This window comes from Molossus molossus, unplaced genomic scaffold, assembly GCF_014108415.1.
Source record: "Molossus molossus isolate mMolMol1 unplaced genomic scaffold, mMolMol1.p scaffold_m16_p_2, whole genome shotgun sequence".
Taxonomy (NCBI): domain Eukaryota; kingdom Metazoa; phylum Chordata; class Mammalia; order Chiroptera; family Molossidae; genus Molossus; species Molossus molossus.
In genome coordinates, this window is record NW_023425355.1 from 119162234 (window position 1) to 119181830 (window position 19597).

At 37.8% G+C, this 19597-nt stretch overlaps 1 pseudogene; it reads left to right on the top strand.

Annotated features, from left to right (window-relative positions):
• Positions 1–806: 806 nt before the first annotated feature.
• LOC118636353 lies at positions 807–1325 on the top strand (annotated as a pseudogene).
• The last annotated feature ends 18272 nt before the right edge of the window (positions 1326–19597 follow it).

Below are 19597 nucleotides of genomic sequence, written 5' to 3' on the forward strand. Positions count from 1 at the left end.
GATACTGTGAGGGAAAATACTCAAACACCACTGAGAAGCAAATGTGATGCAAAATTCTGTAGGTTTTTAACTGTACTTAGTGATTTACATTTCAACTCAGCACCCCAAGATTTCAACTTTTTCTCTTGCCTAAATCAATTTCAAACATTACCATGTAATTAATTGAAATGAGAAGTCAGACATAAATGTGACAAGCTTATGTTTGTTTTAAAATATTCTGTTGCAGACACATGCCTTGGATTTGATTATGAGTAAATAACACAGAAAATACATTAATATTTAAATCCATTCCCCTATTTCTATTTAGTATGATGATGACATGTGATACACTTTATTACTATAGAATATTTTAAAGGAAGAAAAGGAAGTTGGTCATAATTTCCTAATCAATTTGAGCATTTCTCTAAATTTTTATGTATACACATTATATTTACTTCAACTATACCCAACATTTGAATTTTAGGCTGAGGCAGGTTAATTATTTCACATGGTGTGGGGCTACCTCCATTTATGTTTGCTTTTCCCTCGTAAGTTTTTCATATATCTACGATTTGGCATATTGTGTTTTTTTAAAATAAAGTTTCTCTCTCTCGTTCTTTCTTCCTTCTTCCCTCCCTCCCTTTTACTTTTGCTCTGACTCTCCATCTCTCTTTATGCTGATTAATCATCCAGACTCTCTTGTCATGTAAAAATAAAGTCAAATTAGGTTTCAAGTGACAGCAACACACAAATTGAGAAAATTAACACATTTACTTAGTAACTTAAAAACTAATTTCTATCCGGCCTCGGATGCAGCAGCCATTGCGATGTTGATGCCCAAGAAGAACCGGATCACCATTTATGAACTCCTTTTCAAGGAGGGGGTGATGGTGGCCAAGAAGGACTTGCACATGCTTAAACACCCGATCTGGCAGACAAGAACGTGCCTAATCTTCACGTCATGAAGGCCATGCAGTCTCTCAAATCCCGAGGCTACGTGAAGGAACAGTTTGCCTGGAGACACTTCTACTGGTACCTTACCAACGAGGGCATCCAGTATGTCCGAGATGACCTCCACCTGCCCCCTGAGATCGTGCCTGCCACTTTGCGCCGCAGCCGGCCTGAGACTGGCAGGCCAAGGCCCAAAGGTCTGGAGGGCTAGCGACCTGCAAGACTCACAGAAGGGGAAGCTGACAGACACCTACAGGCGGAGCGCTGTGCCCCCTGGTGCCGACAAGAAAGCCGAGGCTGGGGCTGGGTCAGCAACTGAATTCGTTTAGAGGCGGATTTGGTCGTGGACGTGGTCAACCACCTCAGTAAAATTGGAGGGATTATTTTGTGTTGAATAAACTTGTGATCAGAAATTTAAACAAACAAACAAAACCTAATTTCTAAAATTGTCCAAAATTTTGACATGCTCGCTCTTGGGTATTAAAACCCAAAGTAGTCAAAAACAGAATTTCGGGTTAACCTTCTATATAATTCTTATTGCCTTAGTGTTCTTACAATTAGTACTTTGACTTTTATCTCCACCAGGTTTCCTGGTATTGGATCTTACACAGCAATTAGAAAAAACAAAAACAAACACACAAAAACCAATCAGAACAACACTGAGCGGCAATCAGTCTATACTTATTTTCTAATACAATTGGAAGAAAACACTGAGTGTTGAGTTTTCTCCCAAAGTGGATCCATATCTAGTTATAATGAAATAATCATAGTTGCTCTTAATAATAAGAACTAAGCTCCATACCCACTAGTCTCATTTCATTGATGTGTGAGGTGGTTTTAATGTGTGAGAAAATATTTGGCTTCAAATTAGTACTAATTGGGGCTTACTAAATAGGTGGTTTTCCACCCTCTGGGCTTGGAAAGATAAATACTGCATACTATCTGTTCTAGTGGTGGCTACAATGAAGCTGAACAACTGAGTAGGGGACCGAATAGGAAAGGCATCACATAACCATGCTAAAGCACTTTTATTTTTCTTTGAGGGCAGGAAAATAGACGAGTTTTTTGTTTGTTTTTCTGTTTGTTTGTTCTTTAGTTTTTAAACAGGAGAGTGACATGCTCAGATAGATCTACGCCAGAAAATTCTTTCCGGCAGATAATTGGAAATAAACTGCACTGAGAAGGAAGTGTAGGCACAGAGACTAGTTATAATTCTTCTGGTATGATAATCCAGGTGACAGATAAGAAGAGCCTGAGCTAAGGCAGTGACGGTAGGAATGGAGAGGAAGTAAGAACTTCCAGAGGTATTGAACAGGGAGGATAGATGCAAAGTGACAAAAGTCTGCATTTGAAAGTGTAAGTGACAAGGGGAAGGAGGTGCTATATGTGGTCCGCAGGGTATGTAGGTGGCCCATTGGTGAACCTTGGCTCCTCTGAACATGTGCTTACCTCCCCTTTATTGTTCTATCCCTTCCCCCAGTGATCTTCAGAGAATGGATCGGTGGTTCCCTGGGGAGCGTGTGAAGATGTAACTCCCTGGTGAAGCAAGCAGGCTTCTGCTCCCTAGTTTATTATGCTTAATAATACCTAATTCCCTTTGCTCTCTTCCTTTATTAATAACTAGCTACGTATGCTAACACAACCACTACCTCTATCAAGTTCTAAATCATTTCTATCACCACAGCAGGAAACCCTATACCCATTATACTACAAATTGCCACTAACTTCATTTCCTGGCAATCACTAATAGTTCTGTCTCTATGGATTTACCTATTCTAGATATTTCATGTTGGAATCATACAAATGTGACCTTTTGTACCTGTCTTCTTTTTAAAAATATTTTACTGACTGCTGCTTACCAAATTAACTTGACAGTTCACCATAGACGCCTGTCAGCCTAGCCTAGGAAAAAGATCAGATTGGATAAGAGACACAACCCTGGGATATCTAGGAAGTAGATCAATTAAAGAGTGGACTCCTCAGAAGCCCACAAAAGCTTGGGAAGTCGATGGGTTAGCTTGAAAAGAGTGCCTGGTCCTTCTCAAACCCCAGGTAATAGAATCCCAGTTTAACAAAGATGTCTCTCTTTCCCAGTAACACACACTTGCCCCGCACACTCTTGTGTTTTGTAGCAGCCATGTGGATCTAGCAGCTGCCTGGGGCCCGTGGCCAACCATGTGGACCCCAAAGGACTAAGCTTTAATATAGCATAGAACCTCTGGACATTGGCCCTAATTCTGGCCCCGATGAAAACAAGATTGGACTTTCTCCATGGTGGGATGGGCAGTGATGGGACTGTCAGAAACCCAGAGGCACTCCTTTGCTTCTGCATCGAGAGCAACAAATAAATTTTACCATGCCACAATCTCCCGTACGTGAATCCCTGGAATGCTTTCATTGTGATTGCGTGAAAAAACACGATTTCCACTGGCAAGAGTTGCAAAATGTTTTGAATGTACTAAAGGTGTGTGTACACAAATAAATGGTTGATTTCATGTTATGTGAAGTTTTTCTCAAAAAATAAAATCATACAGGGAAAAATGGAATAGGATAGATAATATTGGAGGTTGCCACACATGGTTTAGGTATGTATTGTTTATGGGCACCCATTTCAAGTGTATGTGTGTGTTTTCCAGGTTACAGCATAAAATAGATTTCTTAATGTGGGCCACAGTCAGAAAAGTCTGAAAGTCATGGCTTGCATGGCAGACTGATTGGAAAGGGAGCTAAATGAAATAAAATAGAGGAAGAAATTTTGCTGAGAGATAATTGTTGTAACCCAGGAGATCGACCACACTCAGACTCAATTTTTCAGTTTTTTGGGGATGCTTTATTACCTGCGCAGGGACTGCAGCCAACCTACACAGAGGAGAACTGCAGCCCTGAGCTCAGGGGGAGGGTTGCTTATACAGGGCAGGGGTCATTCAAGAGTTTAGCAGAGCAAGCAAGCTGCTTGTACAGAAGCAGAGGCAGTTAGCGATAAGCAGGAGGGAACGGAGGTGGGAGGGAGCTGAGGCAAAAGGGAACTGGGTGAACTGGGTCAGCATACATCTATCCTGCTATTCATTCCATTATCCAAGTTTTAAAAACTAACAAATTCGAGACAGATATCAGCGGTCAGTCAGGTGCAATGCACACATGTTTAACAGTTACAGTTTTATGGGGTGAAGGGAGCTTCAGTTTCTCCCTATCAGTTTCTTTACAGAGCATGCAGGACACTCTGGCCTTGGGGCCGTTTCTGTCCTCCCTTTTCCTGAAGGATGTTGCTTTTCAAATTCCCAGTGAAGGTCAAACTCTGGTTAATTTTTATGGGGCTAAAGCCGTCTATAACATTCCCCATTGTTCATCTTGCTGTCTCTGAGGTGGTTAATTAGGGCAGCTCAAAGACAAGTTGGATTCTAAGGACAGTGAGCTACAACAATAATGAGTCAGTAGTACATTTAGTTGAATGTCTACCATGTAGATGGAGGCATGAATCTGAAGTTCAAGAGGGGTTCCAGCTTGAGCTACAGTCTCAATACAAAATAAAACACACTTGGTCCAAAATATTTACTTAAAACACTCATAGTTGTAACTCAGTTATAATCCTATTTATATTTTCATGATAAATTAAAAAAATGGCCTTGCAATATAAAAAGAAATGGCAATTTAAGTTTTTTTCAACATGTATTGAATTTGTGAAATAAAATGAACTATATTTCAGAGTTTTGGTCTAAAATTGCAACATAGGAGGCTTCTGAGATCACCTCCCCCCATGAACACGCAGAGTTTTACAGCTAGAATGGAGCAATTCCCTCTGAAAGAAATCCAGAAATTAGCTGAGCAACTCCCTCACATCTGGTAAATGAGAAAACATCCACATCACCCACATTGAAACAGGAAAGGCAGAGACTCACCATAAAATCCACTCCCAAAAGAATACCATACAATCCAGAGAAAATTCCCAACTCCAAGTTTCTCCTTGAGGAGTGAAGAAGAGTTTGGATCCCATACCCAGCACCCCAACTTTTAATATCCCATCTGAGCATCAGATTCCCAAAACACCTAGGTCTCAAAACCAACTCTTGGGAGTGCACCCGTGAAACCCACAATACTATAGCAAACAAAGTAACAGTTCTTAAAGAGCTCCAGAGCTCTTGGGGGTGCTCTCCTCCACAGGCTGGAAGCAGAGGGAGCAGGCAAAAAAATTACGTCCTGAAAGAGGCCTATTTGCATACCTTAAAAGCTGCTGCCTAAGGCTCAGATTTCTAGTTTAACTTTCATCTAGGGGCTCACTCTGATCCACTACAGAGACCCAGAAAGCCAGCAGATACCACCTCTGCCCTCCCCCTCTCCAAATCTCTAATACCTGGAAGGAGTTTGCACGCACATCTGGCACCTCTGCTTTTGTGTTTGCTGCCCAAGGGATGGACCTCTAGATTACCTAATTATGATAGCCAATGGGGTTTGCAATCACAAGTCCCACAGAACTGTAGCAAACAAAGAAACAGTTCTTAATTAATCTTAATCAACCCGCTCTCTTCCTGGGACTCAGTGTGCAGAAATGTCAGTCTCCCAGTCTTTCCCTAAAGAGGTCTACCTGCATACTTTAAAAACTGCTACCTGTGGGTCAGGCTTCTAATTCAGCACACACCTAGAGGCCGATTGTGACACTCCCCAGAGACCAGGGAAGCCTATAGACACCTCCCCTGCCCTCTCCTTCTAGCCCATTTCAAGTCACCAGCATCTCCCTGGAAGGAGTTTCTATACATGCCTTGTGCCCCAGCTTCTGTGGATATTTACTCAGAAGTGGGACTGTGAAATCATTATGCCAAGTGAAATAAGCCAGTAACAGAAAACAGCAGAGTAGACAGTCAATAAATACTGCATGATTCTATTTATATGAGGTGTCTAAAACAGGCAAATTTGTAGAAGAAGAGAATGGTGGTTGCCAGGAGAAATGAGAAGTATACAAAGCTTCAGTTTTACAAGATGAGTAAATTCTAGACATCTGCTGTACCACATTTCGCCCATAGTTAACAATATGAATCATGGATGTAACTGCAGAACCAGCTCAAAGCATCTCGATTCCTAGTATCTTGTTAAACAGGATACTAGGTCTCTTCTCCGAGACAATAAACCAAAGGCCCAAGTCATGCAGTCAGAGCTTGAACAGAGGGGAGAGCTTTGACCTCCAGCTGAACCTGGAATCAAAGTCTGGCCATCCCACCTCCCTTGGAACAAAAGGATCAAGGCATGACTGGAACTTGAACACCTGAACCCTTTTAGAAGCCAAGGGTGAATTTTCCAGGAAGATCTGGTGCTGAAGCCTATTACCGTAAATGACCAAATTCCAGCGCTTCCAAATACCTGTTCTCTCTAACCCTTTAAAAACCCTCAACCTTGTCCAGTAAGCAAGATGGATCTGAAGCATTGCTAAGTCTCCCATCTTCTCAGTTGGTGTCTTCTCCATCAATAAACCTTTCCTTACTCAAAACTCTGCTATTTTTTGAGTTTTGACTTTTTGAAATACCAGGCACAGAAACCGGAGCTCAGTAACAAGCACTTAAATTTTTGTTAAGAGGGTTGATCTTATGTCAAGTTCTCACCACACACACACACACACACACACACACACACACACAAATGAATATAAAAAGTCAGAGAAGACTGGTTGATTGTCTAATTGATTAATAAATAAAGAAAACTCTTTGATTCACATTTCTTTTTTTCCCCAATTTATATTAATTTATTTTTGTTACAGATGTTTCTCCTTTTCCCCCCTAGAACCCTCCTTCCCATTCCACCCCTCCCCCACTCCCCTAGCATTGTTGTCTATGTCCATTGGTTATACATACATGCATATAAGTTCTTTGGTTCATCTCATCCATCCCCTCCACCCCCCTACTCTGAGGTTTGTCAGTCTGAACCATACCCCTTTCTATGTCTCTGGGTCTATTTCTTTAAGAATGTGATTAAAGAAATGAAAACAACATTTTAAGCCATTTTTTTTCCTTTTTAAGGTTTTATTGATCCTAAAAGTAGCAACTAAAAGGCTGAACTTTCAACTTACTCATAGGACTGGGGGATGCATGGAAATGAATTTCAGGGTTAGTCATGGAGGATGAGTCCTGGAAAAGACCCTAGACTTTCCACAGGAACCATAAACTAATCCACTCTGAGATTAGGGCATAAACCTCAAAGCATCTCAATTCTTGACTGGATTAATATGATTTGGACTGCTGGCTCACTTCTCTTAGCTGGCTGCTCTATTGCATTTTTTTTTTTTTTCTGGCATGAAAAGAAACTATCTTTCAAGGTCACAAGTTACTTCTGGTATTGTGGTTGGTTGTGGTATTTAAAAAATCACTCTTAGTAAATATCTCAACTCCAAAACTATATCAGGCAGAAAACAAAAATTAAAGGAGAAACATGTATATTATCTTGTCATTACATTTAGTTGTCATAGTGATTTTGATATAAAAATATGCAAACTTATTAGAATTATATGGTTTGAAATTTTTTAAAAAATATGTTTCTATTCATTTTAGAGAAAGGAAGAGAGAGAAACACTGATGAGAGAGAGAAACATCAATCGGTTGCCTCCCGTATGCACCGTGGGGACCAAACCCAAAACCTGGGCAATTAATCTGGCAAGATTTGGTGCATAGTGTTGTAGCTCACTGTCCTTAGAATCCAACTTGTCTTTAAGCTGCCCTAATTAACAACCTCAGAGACAGCAAGATGAACAATGGGGAATGTTATAGACGGCTTTAGCCCCATAAAAATTAACCAGAGTTTGACCTTCACTGGGAATTTGAAAAGCAACATCCTTCAGGAAAAGGGAGGACAGAAACGGCCCCAAGGCCAGAGTGTCCTGCATGCTCTGTAAAGAAACTGATAGGGAGAAACTGAAGCTCCCTTTACCCTATAAAACTGTAACTGTTAAACATGTGTGCATTGCACCTGACTGACCGCTGATATCTGTCTCGAATTTGTTAGTTTTTAAAACTTGGATAATGGAATGAATAGCAGGATAGATGTATGCTGACCCAGTTCACCCAGTTCCCTTTTGCCTCAGCTCCCTCCCACCTCCGTTCCCTCCTGCTTATCGCTAACTGCCTCTGCTTCTGTACAAGCAGCTTGCTTGCTCTGCTAAACTCTTGAATGACCCCTGCCCTGTATAAGCAACCCTCCCCCTGAGCTCAGGGCTGCAGTTCTCCTCTGTGTAGGTTGGCTGCAGTCCCTGCACAGGTAATAAAGCATCCCCAAAAAACTGAAAAATTGAGTCTGAGTGTGGTCGATCTCCTGGGTTACAACACATAGGAGGATGATGCTCAACCAACTGAGCCACACCAGCCAGGACAAGAATTATGTGGTTTAAAGTACACTGTTTTGTTTTTTTTGTTTTTGTTTTTTTGGTATGTGCCTCTAGTAGGAACCGAACCCGGCACTCGCTGGTCCACAGGCCGATGCTCCAACTGCTGAGCCAAACCAACCAGGGCTCACTGTGGTGAATTTTAAAACCTTTTTTTGTTTGTTTATGGTGAGATTACTGTATTGTTTCTTATTTTAGGAAAATAGTGGACATAGATAGCATTAACATGTTAAACCTAAGGAATTTCAATGTAGTGTCTGAACTGACACAGAAAATAGAATTAAATTATATTTGGTTTGTTAAATTAAAGGCATGTATATTTTCTTATTTATTTACTTACAAAGGAAAACTGTTGTATTTAAATAGCTCTAAAAATGGTTTTTTAAAACCCAATATATGATACTATAATATACATGCTTTTAAACATTAATATATTAAATAACAAATCCAGTAGCAGGTCTCATAACTGTTTTAATTTTGAACAGTGAAGAGTTTAAACAATATTTCAAGAAATCTGCAATTGCTATAATGAGTTCTGGAAATATCTCTGATTTTTTTGTGTGACATGGTTATTAGGGCTGTACTACATGGCTATAAAAATAAAAAAAGACAGCATGGATGGACCTGGAGAGGATTATGCTAAGTGAAATAAGCCAGTCATATACCATATGATTTCACTTACATGTGGAAACTAATGAACAAAATAAGCTAAAAGACAAAACAGAAACAAACTCATAGATAGAGAACAGATTGACAGTTGTTAGAGGAGGGGGCCTGTGGGGCTATATGAAAAAGGTTATAGGGATTAAGCAAAACAAACAAACAAATAAACAAACTCATAGATTCAGAGAACAGTATGGTGATTATCAGAGGGAAAGAGGTGTGTGGGGGACATAGAAGAGGGTAGGGGGGGTATAAATGATGACCGAAAGAGACTTGACTTTGGGTGGTAATCACACAATATAATATGCAAATGATGTATTATAGAATTGTATACCTGAAACCTATATACTTTTATTAACCAATATCACCCCAATAAATTCAATATATTTTTTTAAATAAATAAAAGTATTGATATAGTTAAAAGAAAAAAAATCTGGGAAGGACATAAACTTGGGTGGGGTCAAAAAATATTTTCTCTAACTTCTAATTAAAATTTAGTATTTCATTCAATTATGAATATATGCATGCATATTTTCATGGGAATGTTATCAAGTGACATGCATCTCTGGAAGGCTCCATTTATAGTCAACATGTGGTTAGGTCCAGTGGAGAGTTTGGCACTTGAAAAGCATAACTGAGCTGGTATCCCAGCTTTGTCACCTTTTATTTGTGCAAATTTGAACAAATAAATTAAAATTTAGAAGCCTCAGTTCCATCATCTATACAATGGGAAGGTACATGCCTACCTCTTAGGTGCTGTGGGACTTTTATGTGTATATATGTGTAAAATACCTGTTACAATAAAGTTAACAGAGTAGACAATCAGTAATTACTGTATTAGCCAAGATTATGCATTTTAATGTATGCTGATAAAGAAAATACAATATTTTATGTGCGTACAAAGTTCACAGAATCACACTGGGAAGATGCCGTGGGACTAAAGGTGGCCACCCAAATGATATGTCCATGACAAATTCCTGGAACCTATAATTTTACCTTATTTGGAAAAAGAAAATGTGTAGATATAATTAATTTAAGTTCTTGAGATAAGGAAACCATCCTGACTTATCTCTGTGGGAACGAGTGAAGAAATAAAATGGAATCACTTATAGTCAAGCTGCTAAATTACTAAAATCAAGTACAAGACTGAGGCATGAGGAAATGATTCTGTTCTTGCTTTAACCAGCCTAGGAAATTAAACTTTTGAACTTTCCAGTTATTCCTGGAGATATATATCCTATAGCTAATCCTCTGATTACCCCCTGAAGGACTTATGAAAGATTGCTCCTGTGTCCACACCACCTGACACTCATTTGTCAGACCACAAGACATCTGGAAGATTATTATCTCAGACCAATCCAGAAGCTAAGATGCAAGGCTGATTCTTCTCAAAAATATACTTCTTGCCCTGGTCTGTGTGGCTCAGCTGGTTAGAGAGTCATCCTGTACACCAAAAGGTGCTGGGTTCAATTCCAGGTCAGGGCACATACCTAGGTTGGGGGTTCGGTCCCGTGTTCAGGAGGCAACGATCGATGTTGATGTTTCTCTCTCTCTCTTTCTAAACACACACACACACACACACACACACACACACGCACACCCCAAGAAACAAAAAGGAGAATGTACTTGTTTACTACAAGAACTCGTTGGAACATTCTGGGTATTGCCTAGTTGTGTTTTCAGTTTGCAAACCCTTGAATCAATTTTTATCCTTTATTTCTAACGAAAGCCTCCTGAGTAATTTGTGCTCGGTCAACAACCTTTAATATTACAATAAGACTCCTTATAAGAGAAAGACAGAGGGATATCTGAGATAGAAGATAAAACACAGACGAAGTAGAGACAACATCACCATGAGACAAAGATTGGTGTGACAGAGACAAGAAATGCCTGCAGCCCTGCCGGTTTTGCTCAGGAGTTGGAGTGTCGGACCATGGACCAAAGAGTCGTGGGTTCAATTCCTCCCTCATATCTGTGTTTCTCTCTCTCCTTTCCCCTCCCACTCTATCTGAAGATAAATGAAAAAATATCCTCGGGTGAGGATTAAAAAAAATAAATAAATGCCTGCAGCCAACAGAAGCTGAAAATGGGAAGGAACAAATTCTGCCATAGAGTCTTTGGAGGGAGTCTTTGACCCTCTTGATGCCTTCATTTCAGATGACTGGCCTCCAGAACTGTGAGGCAATAAATTTCAGTTTTGAGCCACCCACTTTGTGGTAATTTATTATGGCAGCTCTAGGAAACTACTACAGGAGATGAGATAAGGCTACATTTCTAGTGGCAATTTATCAAACAGTGCCTATTATAATAAGTTATATCCATATTTTTTTTGCTTCAAATTGCAAAATAGTTTTATCCTTTAAAATTTCACAAATTAAGTTATTTATTCATGCATTTAGATGGTAATTACTTGGTTCTGATTATATGGCAGATCAGTGATGGGAGAACAGATATGAATTATTATCACCCTGAAAGAGCTTATAAACTAGCAAAAAACAAAAATTTTTTTTTTCAGATTACTGGTGCTACTTTTCCATCATCTTTCCATGTACCACTTTTATTATTTTGGTTTTTACATTTAGGAAAAGAATTTTCATGGAATAAAATTAAATGCAATGTATAAATCATACGCAAGCTATCTGTGGACTTTGAAATAGCTATAAATAATTTGGAAATTAATTTTGAAACACAGAAAGTTGATCATTTTACTGAAGCAATTGAATTATGCATGTGCATATACTCATATACACATACATATATCTGTGTCTTTTCACAAATAAATTGAATGCTAAATAGAGCACCTATCAGCATTTTTAATTTCAATTATTTCTTATTCTCCAAATGAGTGCTATGAGTGCTATGTCATTACCAAAGGATTTAAGTAGAAATTATTATTCATTAAAGATATTGAAAAGTTCAGTCCTCCTGATATAATTATTTTCATTTGCTTCTAATTTTTGTTCTCAGCAAGTAAAATGAAAAAAAAAAAAAAAAGTGGGGGATCAAAAAAGGAATTTAGGAATTATTTAATTCAACATTCAATAAGGCTACTTTCAGGCAGCAATCATTTTAATTTTATCAAGGAGCAGTTCTACATAACATCTTAACTTAAGAAATGAAGGAGTAGCCATTTGGGTATAAATAAGAAGTGGTAACAGAATGTAATTTAGAAGAAGGAGATATTTTAACATTTATCAAATCACATTAAGGAGGCCACAAAACAACTTTGATAATAAGGTGGTGAAATGAAAGATATTCATAAAACGTATCTTCAAAATGGCCACAGCAGCTTGGTTCATGGCAGGTTCTGAGGGCCTAGACCCCAGAAAATATGCTTGATTATCCCTGCACATAAATAAGTGGGAAAATGGTATATTTTAGGAGAATAGAGACAACACTTAGGGCAATGAATGACATCTGATGAGGAAAGATGGAAATCAAGGGTATACACATTTACAATTCAGCTTCAGCAGACATAATTTATTACAAATAAATTTAACTTGTAAAATGATGAAAAATGGCTATCTACAACAGCTACAGAAGATATAAGAAGCATGGATTCATGTGATAAATGGACATTTAAAAAGCTACAGTAAAATATTCAATGCTTCTAATTATAAAGAAGGAAACATAAAAATGTAAAACACTGAACAATGATCAGTTTATTAGTCAACCTAGCATATATTATAAACCTGGTATAGGACTCAGCCTCCAAGGCAGTTTCTAATGGTCAAAGTAATCAACAACTAAAGCAAAGGAATATGCCAGGAGAAGAATCATCATCAACCATATATTGCCCTATAAACTTGGCCTAGGGTTTAAGACAGAAAATTAAAATGATATATTTGGGCCAAGACATTTGTTCTGGTTTAGTACTCAGATATTTATATAGATGATCACTGTCAGTTCAGGTGAAAGCTACAGCTTTACCACAGAAGTAAAAATGCCAATAATTTCACAATGTTGTCACCACAAATCAGAGTAATTTATTGTACATCATGATTCAGTCCATACACACACACCATTGAAAAAGGTATAAAAAAAAATGTTATCCTTACCACATGATTGAAAGGGTTCAGAACAGGCCTCCCCAAGATGTACTACTTTGGCATGTGAATTATTTTGAGCTGAAAGCAACTGAGATCTTGCAGGTTTATGAGAAACTTTGACCGCTCTCTTAAAGAATTTAAACCAGGGGCCTTGCCCATAATGACTTAATCATCACCAGACCAACCGAAAGAACCCTGAGACTAGAGGAAAATTTCTTCCTCCCCATGAGGTGCTCTAATATTTTTATTCTCTTTGATTCCAGTTTATTTTTTTTAAATAATGCTAATTTTGATCCACTCATGGGTTGACACACACATATCTGAAAATCCTGGTCTCAAGAGAAACAATACTAGAATATAGAGTTCATCTAGGTATTATCATCATTTGTAAGCTTCAAACACAAAGTAAAACAAAACCCCTTTAAACCTACTGTTTTCTCTGTGAACTACAACCTATCTAACAGAAGCATGCCCTCATGTTATAAAGGTATTATAACATTCCACAGTTGGCTTGATCTTAAGAGTAGGAAAAGGGAATAGTAGCTTTGGGGCACTTATGACACAGGTCCTTCTTAGATTCTTGCCACATTCATGGCAAATATCACTAACTGATCACTTCACTCTTATCATTAGGACTGGACACCCCTTCAAAGTCCTTCACAGAGAAGCCCTTTACACAGCCAATATTAATTGATTAGAGCTGCCAGCAATGCAGTCTCTCGGAAATCCCTGAAATATAATTCTCTGGAGTCTCTAAATAAATAAGAGACTCACTAGAAAGGAATTTTTCATTATAGTTAAAATTTTAAGCTTCCGATCAGAGTAATCAGTGAGATGGTTAAATAGGAAGCCCCAAACCTGCCATTATTCACAGAAACAACTTAACAACACTAATTGCCTACTCACAGAAACAACGACTTAACAACAATACTAACTGCCTTTATGAACAACCCAGAAACCAGTTAAGAGTTTCCTGCACCTCAGGTGAGACACAGACAAGAAGAACCATATTGAGCCCAGTAGAAAAATCTGTGGCATTTATTCTCCAGAGTCACTCTTCACAGGACAGCACTGCATGATTGGGGAAAAAATTCCAATGCCCACCTTCTCACTGGGGAGGGAAAGAAAGAGTGGAACATATATCCAACATTCAACATTTTGACTTTTCAGGGGCTGTGTAAAAGACTACATTCAATCTTGCCTGAATCTAAATGCTCATAGAAACATGGAACAGGTTGGTGGTCTCTGAAAAAGGAGATCAGCATAACTTAGACTAGTATGAGAGAGTCTGCAGTACTATAGACAGACACTAGCCAAAATCTTGAAAAAGCAGAAGATAGTTGGAGACCTCATACTCCCTATTTTCAAAACACACTATAAAATCATAGTAATCACCTGGCTGGTGTGGCTCAGTGGATTGAGCATCGTCCCATGGACTGAGAGGTCCTGGTTCAATTCCCCGGTCAGAACACATGCCTGAATTGTGGGCTCGATCCCCAGTAGGGGTTGTGCAGGAGGCAGCTGATCGATGTTTCTCTCTCACATCGATGTTTCTGTCTCTCTCTCTCCCTTTCTTTCTCTCTAAAAAAATCAATAAAAACACATTTTAAAAATAATAATAACAGTAATCAAGATGATGTACTAGTGGCATAAAACAGACATATAGCAATGGAACAGAATAGAAAAATCAGAAATAAACTCTTGCATATATGATAAAATGATCAACAAGGGTCTCAAGACTACACAGTGGGGCAGGACAAATGGTGTTGGGAAAACTGGACAGACACATGCAAAAGAATGAAGACAGACCCTAACCTTACACCACATACAAAAATTAACTCAAAATAAATTTAAAACCTACAGATATAAGACTCAAAACTGTTAAGTTTGAAGAAATTTATAACTTCTTGGATATAACACAAAAGCATAGGCAACAAAAGTAAAAATAGACAAATGAGACTACATCAAACTTAAAAACTTCTGTATAGCAAAAAAAAAAAAATCGACAAAATGAAAAGGCATCCTATGGAATGGGAGAAAATATTTGCAAGTTATTGATATGCTTTAAAAAGCATCTACTTTTTTAGCATTACAATTTTTGTTAGTCAGAAACCTAACATTTCCTAAATTGGTTTTGAAGTGACAATATTTTGACACTACTGAGTGGTACTCTTGAAAATGGTGAAGATGGTTGTTATGAATTTGTCAAGTTAACACTGATTATGTGGAGCACAGAGTGCCGGATGGTGAGCCATGGTTCTAAAACAGACCACAGGAGAAACTGTAATGGAGAAGTTTATCATCCACAGGTCCTGGAGGAAGTTGGCATGTGTTGAGAGGTCACATGGGGAGATCAAGGCAGAGAGCAGGACAAAAAGAGAGAGAGACAGACAGAAAGACCTGGTGCACATGCCTTTAATAGAGCTCATTAGAGTGCTTTGAGGTTTCCATGTTATGGCTGAACTAGTCAATTCAGACCAAAAGAGTGGGTTTTGGTAAGCTCCACTGGGGATTTATCCAATGGGCACATAAAGGAAGGCACTAGAAGACAGGAGAGACTATTGATCACAAGGTCTTTGGAGAAAGTTATACCAGAAATTTACATTTACTTGTGACTCTGCCAGCTAAGGCTTGCTCTAGCATGAGGAAGTAGTATCAGTTTAGTGTCCCTGCAGGCTGCATGGCCAAACAAAACAGAAGCTGAAGCAGCAATACCATGGAATAGGTTAGCTAAATCCTCAACAATGATAATTATTATGTGTTTTCTACCAAAATAAAAATAAAGCTTTGAACTTTTAATCAACCATAATGAATCTCTATCAAGTTTTAAAATATCAAACTTACCTATAATATAAAAATCATTTATAAATTTAGTAATAGTTTGAATACTATTTTCTTCCAAGTTTAAATATGTAAAAACATCTATATCACACCTTTAAACTGTTATTACATAAATAACTTTTTAAATAAGTATCCATCTGCCAAAATATTATAACTTCAAAATTAATTTAGGGCCCTGGCTGGTTTTCTCAGTGGTTAGAGCGTCGGCCTGCGAACCAGAGAGTCGCCTGTTTGATTCTAGTCAAGGGCAAGTACCTTGGATGTGGTTCGTCCTTGGCCCTGGTCGGGGTTATGTGGGAGGCAACCAGTAGGCGTGTCTCTCTCATATTCCTGTTTCTCTCTCCCTCCCTCCCACTCTATCTGAAGATAAATGGAAAAATGTCCTCAGGTGAGAATTAAAAACAAAACAAAAACTAATTTAGGAAATACTAGTTTTCTAACTAACAAAAATTTTAATGCTAAAAAAGTAGATCCTTTTTAGTGCACGGGTCGATGCTCAACCACTGCATCACACCGGCCGGACAGTAGATCCTTTATAAATCATGTATTATACTCAGTAAGTAAATGAGAACACTATTTTGTTATTCATCATTTTATGATAGCCAAAAACATGTAAGTACACTCTTGAAACATCTCCTTTATGATCATTTTATAATTCCAGAAATGCATAAAGATATTCAGCAAACCACATGCAAAACAAAATTTACCCCAAAAAAATCCTATATGCAAAAACAGTTTATCTTGTTGTCTAAGGTATCCTACTCCCATTTCACTTTATGATAAATGATTCTTACATAGGAAGTACAGCAAGTACAAAGCTTTTTGAATTTCTAGAAATACTTTATATTTAACATGCTTGAATATTTGGCTAGTATCTGGCTGACCAGTGGCATAGTCCTCCACTTTGATCGGTGAGATTTTATTGTTAATTTATGTTTATAAATGTTTGACCAGTTTTTTTTGAAACACAAGTAAAATAATGACTGTACATGATGACTTCAAACAGTGTCTTTTCATCTTTTCCTGGAGTCTTTTAGGTTCGATGATAGAGAACGTGTCTTTATAATGTGTCCAACACTTTTCTCTTGCTTGTACTTAAAGAACAGCTTAACCAACATATTGTCTTAACATTCTTTAGAAGGATTTCTGCCTGTTGAGAAAAAAAGTGCTTCCATTTCTCACAATCTTTTTTTTTTTTTTATCCTTACCTGAGGACACTCTTTTCCAATTTTTGTTCAGATAGAGTGGGAGGGAGAGCAAGGAAGAGAGAGAGAGAAAAACATCGACGTGAAAGGGACACGTCGAGTGGTTGCCACCCGCACACCCCAACTAGGGCCAGGGACAAACTGCAGCTGAGGTACACGCCCTTAGCGGGAACCGAACCTGGGTCTCTCTGGACCGCAGGTCAAAGCTCCAACTGCTGAGCCAAACTGGCCAGGGCTCTCACAATCTTTTGTAAAATGACAATAGCATGTCTATTTAACCTGTGGAATATAAGTACAGATTTTAAAATAAGAAGTACATTTAAAAGATGCTGAAATTTAGAAAACTGAAAATTTGAAGTAATCAGAAAAAATAGGACACTATTTTAAAATATGAAGGGATCTATTGAATTTTGAAAATTTTGGAACTTTTCAAAAGAAATTCGTGGTCCATCTGGATATAAAACCTAGCTGGTGAACTTCAGATGATAGGAAATAATGGGAACAATTTTGAGGAAACAGGTAAAGGCTTATAGAATAATGACTATTTTAAAAGCAAGTGAAAGAGACAAATTAAAGATATAACTGATTTCCCTTTATTCTTACTGCTATGAAAATTCTGATCAAGAAGCATATTGTAATATGCTTAATTAACTATAACTATGCTGGATAAACTATATTCCAGAATAGTTTTATTTCTAAAAGGAGAATCTTCTTTTAAATATTTCTGCTTGCTTAATATTCACTTCAACTAATTAAACTGAGAGAAGGGATTTTCCCCCCCTAAAAGGAAACCTAATCATTTTTACACTAAAAATATTATGTCTATTATTGTTATGAAATTAAACAAAGCTATAATAAAACCCTATTAACCACCGATAATTTAACAATGACTTTAGAGGTCACTGGAAAAGTCATTTCTAATAAAATATGACAGGTTTAAAAAAATACAGCATGGGAACCAAAGAAAAGTTAAAGTAACTTTTTGAAATGTTTTGATTGAAAAAATGAATGTCCCAATATTATCACATAGTTCCATGAAGAGTTTTTCTTTCCCTTTTTAAACATTTATTTTCCTTACAAATTCTAGTGTATATTCAGATAAATTTATGTTATCCCTAAAGTAGCCTATAAATATTTGATAAACAAATAATGAAGTCAAATGTGGTTTGATACTATTTTTTCCTTCTAATAAAACAAATAAACAAACAACCCCCCCCACACACCAGAATTCGTAGTCAGAAAGCTTGAATAGCAGTAGTTGTACAGTCTGAGTAAACCACAGTTTCCTTATTTGAACATAATACCTATCTTTCAGGGGTATTAAACTGTACAGATATTTATAAAATATTAAATTTTATTATTCTCCCTCCAGATGATTGATAGAAGTTATACTCACTTTTACTGGCATTAGAACTAAACTCTCAAAGAACCATTATTCCCACTCTAAATGATTTTCCAGCAACTTTTGTAGCCTTCAAGAAAAGTAGTTGCAGATTCAAGTTGGGGCAACAGGAGGTAAATTACTTTGATTTTTGCATGTGGGCATCAATAAAGAAAGTAGAGCCAATAAGCTGTGACTCCTTAAAATAAACAAACAGAAACACACATTCAGGAATTGTTCTTTAATTACAGTTTCTGTCCTTTCAGAAATAGAATCTTATACCAATCAATCAGAAATCAACTGATCAGCACTGGTTAAGTAATCCGCCTGATAGACCCCTGCTATCCCCTGAAGGAAAGAATGTTACTTTGTAATAACTAACCTGCTTTTTTGCTTAGCATAGTTTTTTTTTGTTTGTTTTGTTTTTTAATCCTGCTCCCTTCTGCCTATAAAAGTCTTTCACTTTGGCACTGGCTGGTTTGGAGGGTTCGATTCCTGGTTAAGGGTACGTACCTGGGTTGCAGGTTCGATCCCCGGCCCTGGGCAGGGTCATGCAGGAGGCAAAGGATAGATGCGTCTCTCTCACCGATGTTTCTCGCTCTCTCTCTCCTGCCCTCCCTCCCTTCTACTCTCTGTAAATATCAATGGAAAAATATCCTCAGGTGAGGATTGACAACAACAACAAAAAAGTCTTTCACTTTGTATAGCTCCTCAGAGCTCCTGTGTGCTAGATTGGATGCTGCCTGATTCAAATTTGTTTTTGCTTAAAAAAACTCTTAAATTTTGTAATATGCCTGTTTGTCTTATAATAGTTCTTAGCACTTGAAATATGGCCAGTCTAAATTGAGATATGCTGTAAATCCAAATACACACTTAATTTCAAAGACCTAATATGAAATAGGGATGTAAAACATTTCATGAATAATTTTAAAAATTGATTACATATTGAAATGATAATATTTCACTTATGTTGGGTTAAATAAATATGTTCTTGAAATTATTTTTTTACTTTCAAATGCAGCTACTAGCCCTGGCCAGTGTGGCTCAGTTGGTTGAGCATTGCATGCACCAAGGGGTCACCAGTTCAATTCCTGGTAGGGGCACATGCCCAGGTTGCAGGCTGGATCCTCAGTAGGGGATATGCAGGAGGCAGCCGATTGATGTTCCTCTC